Source organism: Salmo salar, chromosome 02 (assembly GCF_965601325.2).
Source record: "Salmo salar chromosome 02, fSalSal1, whole genome shotgun sequence".
Taxonomy (NCBI): domain Eukaryota; kingdom Metazoa; phylum Chordata; class Actinopteri; order Salmoniformes; family Salmonidae; genus Salmo; species Salmo salar.
This window is the reverse complement of record NC_138292.1, coordinates 67,230,769-67,240,000: the sequence shown is the minus strand read 5'-3', so window position 1 is coordinate 67,240,000 and position 9,232 is coordinate 67,230,769.

Sequence of the window (9,232 nt, the reverse complement as noted above, 5' to 3'; positions counted from 1 at the left end):
GATAGACATCATAATGTAATGTAGACAGATAGACATCATAATGTAATGTAGACAGATAGACATCATAATGTAATGTAGACAGATAGACATCATAATGTAATGTAGATATACATCATAATGTAATGTAGACAGATAGACATCATAATGTAGGAGCATCATAATGTAATGTAGACAGATAGACATCATAATGTATTGTAGACAGATAGACATCATAATGTAATGTAGACAGATAGACATCATAATGTAATGTAGACAGATAGACATCATAATGTAATGTAGATATACATCATAATGTAATGTAGACAGATAGACATCATAATGTAGACATCATAATGTAATGTAGACAGATAGACATCATAATGTAATGTAGACAGATAGACATCATAATGTAATGTAGACAGATAGATATCATAATGTAATGTAGACAGACATCATAATGTATTGTAGACAGATAGACATCATAATGTCATGTAGACAGATAGACATCATAATGTAATGTAGACAGATAGACATCATAATGTAATGTAAACAGATAGACATCATAATGTAATGTAGACAGATAGACATCATAATGTCATGTAGACAGATAGACATCATAATGTAATGTAGACAGATAGACATCATAATGTAATGTAGACAGATAGACATCATAATGTAATGTAGACAGATCGACATCATAATGTAATGTAGACAGATAGACATCATAATGTAATGTAGACAGATATACATCATAATGTAATGTAGACAGATATACATCATAATGTAATGTAGACAGATCAGACATCATAATGTAATGTAGACAGATAGACATCATAATGTAATGTAGACAGATAGACATCATAATGTATTGTAGACAGACATCATAATGTATTGTAGACAGATAGACATCATAATGTATTGTAGACAGATAGACATCATAATGTATTGTAGACAGATAGACATCATAATGTAATGTAGACATCATAATGTAATGTAGACAGATAGACATCATAATGTAATGTAGACAGATAGACATCATAATGTAATGTAGACAGATAGACATCATAATGTAATGTAGACAGATAGATATCATAATGTATTGTAGACAGATAGACATCATAATGTAATGTAGACAGAGACATCATAATGTATTGTAGACAGACATCATAATGTATTGTAGACAGACATCATAATGTATTGTAGACAGATAGACATCATAATGTAATGTAGACAGATAGACATCATAATGTAATGTAGACAGATAGACATCATAATGTATTGTAGACAGATAGACATCATAATGTAATGTAGACAGATAGACATCATAATGTAATGTAGACAGATAGACATCATAATGTAATGTAGACAGATAGACATCATAATGTAATGTAGACAGATAGACATCATAATGTAATGTAGACAGATAGACATCATAATGTAATGTAGACAGACATCTTAATGTATTGTAGACAGACATCATAATGTAATGTAGACAGATATACATCATAATGTAATGTAGACAGATCGACATCATAATGTAATGTAGACAGATAGACATCATAATGTAATGTAGACAGACATCATAATGTATTGTAGACAGATAGACATCATAATGTAATGTAGACAGATAGACATCATAATGTAATGTAGACAGATAGACATCATAATGTAATGTAGACAGACATCTTAATGTATTGTAGACAGACATCATAATGTAATGTAGACAGATATACATCATAATGTAATGTAGACAGATAGACATCATAATGTAATGTAGACAGATAGATATCATAATGTAATGTAGACAGATATACATCATAATGTAATGTAGACAGATATACATCATAATGTAATGTAGACAGATAGACATCATAATGTAATGTAGACAGATATACATCATAATGTAATGTAGACAGATAGACATCATAATGTAATGTAGATATACATCATAATGTAATGTAGACAGATAGACATCATAATGTAATGTAGACAGACATCATAATGTAATGTAGACAGATAGACATCATAATGTAATGTAAACAGATAGACATCATAATGTCATGTAGACAGATAGATATCATAATGTATTGTAGACAGACATCATAATGTAATGTAGACAGATAGACATCATAATGTAATGTAGACAGACATCATAATGTATTGTAGACAGACATCATAATGTATTGTAGACAGATAGACATCATAATGTAATGTAGACAGATAGACATCATAATGTAATGCAGACAGATAGACATCATAATGTAATGTAGATATACATCATAATGTATTGTAGACAGATAGACATCATAATGTATTGTAAACAGATAGACATCATAATGTAATGTAGACAGATATACATCATAATGTAATGTAGACAGATAGACATCATAATGTAATGTAGACAGATATACATCATAATGTAATGTAGACAGATAGACATCATAATGTAATGTAGATATACATCATAATGTAATGTAGACAGATAGACATCATAATGTAATGTAGACAGACATCATAATGTAATGTAGACAGATAGACATCATAATGTAATGTAAACAGATAGACATCATAATGTCATGTAGACAGATAGATATCATAATGTATTGTAGACAGACATCATAATGTAATGTAGACAGATAGACATCATAATGTAATGTAGACAGACATCATAATGTATTGTAGACAGACATCATAATGTATTGTAGACAGATAGACATCATAATGTAATGTAGACAGATAGACATCATAATGTAATGTAGACAGATATACATCATAATGTAATGTAGACAGATAGACATCATAATGTAATGTAGATATACATCATAATGTAATGTAGACAGATAGACATCATAATGTAATGTAGACAGACATCATAATGTAATGTAGACAGATAGACATCATAATGTAATGTAAACAGATAGACATCATAATGTCATGTAGACAGATAGATATCATAATGTATTGTAGACAGACATCATAATGTAATGTAGACAGATAGACATCATAATGTAATGTAGACAGACATCATAATGTATTGTAGACAGACATCATAATGTATTGTAGACAGATAGACATCATAATGTAATGTAGACAGATAGACATCATAATGTAATGCAGACAGATAGACATCATAATGTAATGTAGATATACATCATAATGTATTGTAGACAGATATACATCATAATGTAATGTAGACAGATAGACATCATAATGTAATGTAGACAGATAGACATCATAATGTAATGTAGACAGATAGACATCATAATGTAATGTAGATATACATCATAATGTAATGTAAACAGATAGATATCATAATGTAATGTAGACAGACATCATAATGTATTGTAGACAGATAGACATCATAATGTAATGTAGACAGACATCATAATGTAATGTAGACAGATAGACATCATAATGTAATGTAGACAGATAGACATCATAATGTAATGTAGACAGATAGACATCATAATGTAATGTAGACAGATAGACATCATAATGTAATGTAAACAGATAGACATCATAATGTAATGTAGACAGATAGACATCATAATGTAATGTAGACAGATAGACATCATAATGTAATGTAGACAGATAGACATCATAATGTCATGTAGACAGATAGACATCATAATGTAATGTAGACAGATAGACATCATAATGTATTGTAGACAGACATCATAATGTATTGTAGACAGATAGACATCATAATGTAATGTAGACAGATATACATCATAATGTAATGTAGACAGATAGACATCATAATGTATTGTAGACAGACATCATAATGTATTGTAGACAGAGAGACATCATAATGTAATGTAGACAGATATACATCATAATGTAATGTAGACAGATAGACATCATAATGTATTGTAGACAGACATCATAATGTATTGTAGACAGATAGACATCATAATGTAATGTAGACAGATAGACATCATAATGTAATGTAGACAGATAGACATCATAATGTAATGTAGACAGATAGACATCATAATGTAATGTAGACAGATAGACATCATAATGTAATGTAGACAGATAGACATCATAATGTATTGTAGACAGATAGACATCATAATGTAATGTAGACAGATAGACATCATAATGTATTGTAGACAGATAGACATCATAATGTAATGTTGACAGATAGACATCATAATGTAATGTAGACAGATAGACATCATAATGTAATGTAGATATACATCTTAATGTAATGTAGACAGATAGACATCATAATGTAATGTAGACAGATAGACATCATAATGTAATGTAGATATACATCATAATGTATTGTAGACAGATAGACATCATAATGTAATGTAGATATACATCATAATGTAATGTAGACAGATAGACATCATAATGTAATGTAGACAGAGAGACATCATAATGTAATGTAGACAGATAGACATCATAATGTAATGTAGACAGATATACATCATAATGTAATGTAAACAGATATACATCATAATGTAATGTAGACAGATAGACATCATAATGTAATGTAGACAGATAGACATCATAATGTAATGTAGATATACATCATAATGTAATGTAGACAGATAAACATCATAATGTAATGTAAACAGATAGACATCATAATGTAATGTAGACAGATAGACATCATAATGTAATGTAGACAGACATCATAATGTATTGTAGACAGACATCATAATGTAATGTAGACAGATAGACATCATAATGTAATGTAGACAGATAGACATCATAATGTAATGTAGACAGATAGACATCATAATGTAATGTAGACAGACATCATAATGTAATGTAGACAGATATACATCATAATGTAATGTAGACAGATAGACATCATAATGTAATGTAGACAGACATCATAATGTATTGTAGACAGACATCATAATGTAATGTAGACAGATAGACATCATAATGTAATGTAGACAGATAGACATCATAATGTAATGTAGACAGATAGACATCATAATGTAATGTAGACAGATAGACATCATAATGTAATGTAGACAGATAGAGGAGCCTGAGCAGTGTGTGAGACACAGTATAATACTGTATAATGTAACATGGTCATGTCATTACGTTTTCCTCTTAGGTTTCCTGAAACCTTTCTACAAAGTGATATACAGTCAACACACACGGTATATCCACTAAACATATGGCTTAGAGAGTTGTTGTTGAACTGAGAAGGGAAAACTATATGGGTTCTGTATATGGTCCGTGTGGGAATGGAACCTGAATGTAGGATCTGTGAGAATCGGATCTGTTCTCATGCTTTGTTCGTACACTTGGCATACAGATAAAGAACCTTTTCGTAGCAGGTAGCAATGTAAATATTTGATCTAACGCAGGCCATAGCAGGACCTGTACTAATCAGATTTACTGACGGTGATCTCACACATACATCACTCTCTGTCCGATACCATGCCATTGACCTTTGACTCCTAATCTAAATGACTTGTGGATCCGTGGGAGCGTTGGGTTGACGTGGAAACAGACATGTGATATAAAAGCCCCTTTGTATTACTGTGGGTGTGTCCACGGGAGTGATGACACTTAGTGGCTTTCCAGGTACACGTTTGCTGAGTACGAACGGAACTGTGTGTGAGTTCACGTGTGTGTGTGTGTGTGTGTGTGTGTGTGTGTGTGTGTGTGTGTGTGTGTGTGTGTGTGTGTGTGTGTGTGTGTGTGTGTGTGTGTGTGTGTGTGTGTGTGTGTGTGTGTGTGTGTGTGTGAGGGAGAGAGAAAGAGGAACAGAGTTGACAGCAGTGCGGGAAAGCAAATAGCCAGGCTATTACCCAACAGGATGACTTGGATTAGCCCTGGCACAGTCAGGAACGACAACAGGATCTCTAGCCAATAGGATGTTGTTGATGGGAGAACTGTAGCCATAAACGGTTGCTTTTCTCACTCTGGCCCAAATGTGATCAGTGTGGATGTAGTAAGTCTAGTTGTCCACAATGGCATCAGAGCCTGTTCATTCAATGGATAATATCCTGGCTAGTTTATGCAGAACTCCACATCACATCTGCATCTAGAAAGTTAGGATGATGCCCTGTACTGCAGTAAACAGAGGTCTTTTTTAATGCTGTCATTTCCTTCTAAACGTTGAAAGGATGGTGAGGCCCCTGGCCCCTGGGTTTAGCATCAGAGGAAAGGTGGTTTGAAGTGAGCGACTCACACAGCCGTGGCGGAGGAAGGCTTGACCCCTCACACACACACACACACACACACACACACACACACACACACACACACGACACACACACACACACACACACACACACACACACACACACACACACACACACACACACACACACACACACAGTGGAAATGACTTCTCACTGTATAATCCATGGCTTCCTCCTCTCTCCTCGCTCCTCCACATGTAGTTTACAGGAATGTAAAGCGTACTGCAGCAAACATTGGGGGTATTAACAAGAAGTAGTAGGGCGTGCTTGTGGCTTGCGTGTATGTGTGTGTGTCAACGTGCATGTGTGTGTGTCAACGTGCATGCATTCACATACATGAGCATTTGGTTAATGATAGCTCGTAGCCTATTACTGTCTCTGCCTGTGGACAACATGTTACAGGACTTAACTGTTCTGGCGGAGAAGAGGAGAGGAGATAATGAGATTGCACATTGGAATTCAGACCTAGAGTAATGCTCTTCAGGGGGGCTAGTAAAACACAGTGTTAGAGAGAGAGAGGGGGAGAGAGAGAGACAGGGGGGAGAGACAGGGGGAGAGGGGGAGAGAGGGGGAGAGAGAGGGGGGGAGAAACAGGGGAGAGAAACAGGGGGAGAGAGACAGGGAGAGAGAGGGAGAGAGAGACAAGGGGGAGAGAGGGAGCGAGAGACAAGGGGGAGAGAGGGAGCGAGAGACAAGGGGGAGAGAGGGAGAGAGAGACAAGGGGGAGAGAGGGAGCGAGAGACAAGGGGGAGAGAGGGAGAGAGAGACAGGGGGGAGACGGGGAGAGAGACAGGGGGGAGAGACAGGGGGAGAGAGAGAGGGGGAGAGAGACAGGGGTGGAGAGAGGGGGGAGAGGGAGAGAGAGACGGGGGAAGAGAGAGAGAAAGGGAGAGAGACAGGGAAGAGAGGTGGAGAGAGGGAGAGAGAGGAAGGAAAGAGATAGAGAGAGACAAAGGGAGAGAGACAGGGGAGAGAGGGGGAGAGAGGGAGAGAGAGGGGGAAAGAGATAGATAGAGAGAGAGAGAGAGAAGATCAATCCGCTTTATAAAACTGTTCTTTATTTCTCTCCTCTTTCAATCTCTACTGGTCTAATGGCAGCCGGTGGCTTTGTTCTGGAAAGTGACGGAAACGATCCAGAAAAAAACATTAACGTTAATTGGACGCCTGGATGGGAGCTAGGTCTAACTCTGTCTGCACACACACGCACGCACACACGCACGCACGCACGCACACATACATACACATACAATTACACGCTGACATTGGCAAGACCATGGCCACCATTTGACCTAGATAGTGTGTGTGTGTGTATGTATTGATATGTAAGCTACGTGTGCCTTTTTAAATTAATGTAGTTCTGTCCTTGAGCACACACCACCACACATGTGCACACAAACACACACACACACCACCACCACACATACACATGTGCACAAACACACCACCACACATACAGGTGTGCACATAAACACCACCACACATACACGTATGCACACACACACCACCACACATACACGTATGCACATAAACACCACCACACATACACGTATGCATACACACACCACCACACATACACGTATGCACATAAACACCACCACACATACACATGTGCACATAAACACCACCACACATACACGTATGCACATAAACACCACCACACATACACGTATGCACATAAACACCACCACGCATACACGTATGCACATAAACACCACCACACATACACGTATGCACACACACACACACACACACTAATCCAGGTGTGGCCGTCCTCCATTCCGCTCTTAGTGCCAGCTCATTTTAAAGGCATTACCTGGGAAGCCCATCAGTTTGGGTCCTGCTGAAGGAGGGCATTGTTGGTAATGAGCTCTAGCTGTTCCCAGAGCGCTGACTGGCAGGTTGGCTGGTCTATAGCTGCCTCTACTGTGTCCAGAGTATTGACTGGCAGGTTGGCTGGTCTATAGCTGCCTCTACTGTGTCCAGAGTATTGACTGGCAGGTTGGCTGGTGTATAGCTGCCTCTACTGTTCCCAGAGTATTGACTGGCAGGTTGGCTGGTCTATAGCTGCCTCTACTGTGTCCAGAGTATTGACTGGCAGGTTGGCTGGTCTATAGCTTCCTCTACTGTGTCCAGAGCGCTGACTGGCAGGTTGGCTGGTCTATAGCTGCCTCTACTGTGTCCAGAGTATTGACTGGCAGGTTGGCTGGTCTATAGCTGCCTCTACTGTGTCCAGAGTATTGACTGGCAGGTTGGCTGGTCTATAGCTGCCTCTACTGTGTCCAGAGTATTGACTGGCAGGTTGGCTGGTCTATAGCTGCCTCTACTGTGTCCAGAGTATTGACTGGCAGGTTGGCTGGTCTATAGCTGCCTCTACTGTGTCCAGAGCGCTGACTGGCAGGTTGGCTGGTCTATAGCTGCCTCTACTGTGTCCAGAGTATTGACTGGCAGGTTGGCTGGTCTATAGCTGCCTCTACTGTGTCCAGAGTATTGACTGGCAGGTTGGCTGGTGTATAGCTGCCTCTACTGTTCCCAGAGTATTGACTGGCAGGTTGGCTGGTCTATAGCTGCCTCTACTGTGTCCAGAGTATTGACTGGCAGGTTGGCTGGTCTATAGCTTCCTCTACTGTGTCCAGAGCGCTGACTGGCAGGTTGGCTGGTCTATAGCTGCCTCTACTGTGTCCAGAGTATTGACTGGCAGGTTGGCTGGTCTATAGCTGCCTCTACTGTGTCCAGAGTATTGACTGGCAGGTTGGCTGGTCTATAGCTGCCTCTACTGTGTCCAGAGTATTGACTGGCAGGTTGGCTGGTCTATAGCTGCCTCTACTGTGTCCAGAGTATTGACTGGCAGGTTGGCTGGTCTATAGCTGCCTCTACTGTGTCCAGAGTATTGACTGGCAGGTTGGCTGGTCTATAGCTGCCTCTACTGTGTCCAGAGCGCTGACTGGCAGGTTGGCTGGTCTATAGCTGCCTCTACTGTGTCCAGAGTATTGACTGGCAGGTTGGCTGGTCTATAGCTGCCTCTACTGTGTCCAGAGCGCTGACAGGCAGGTTGGCTGGTCTATAGCTGCCTC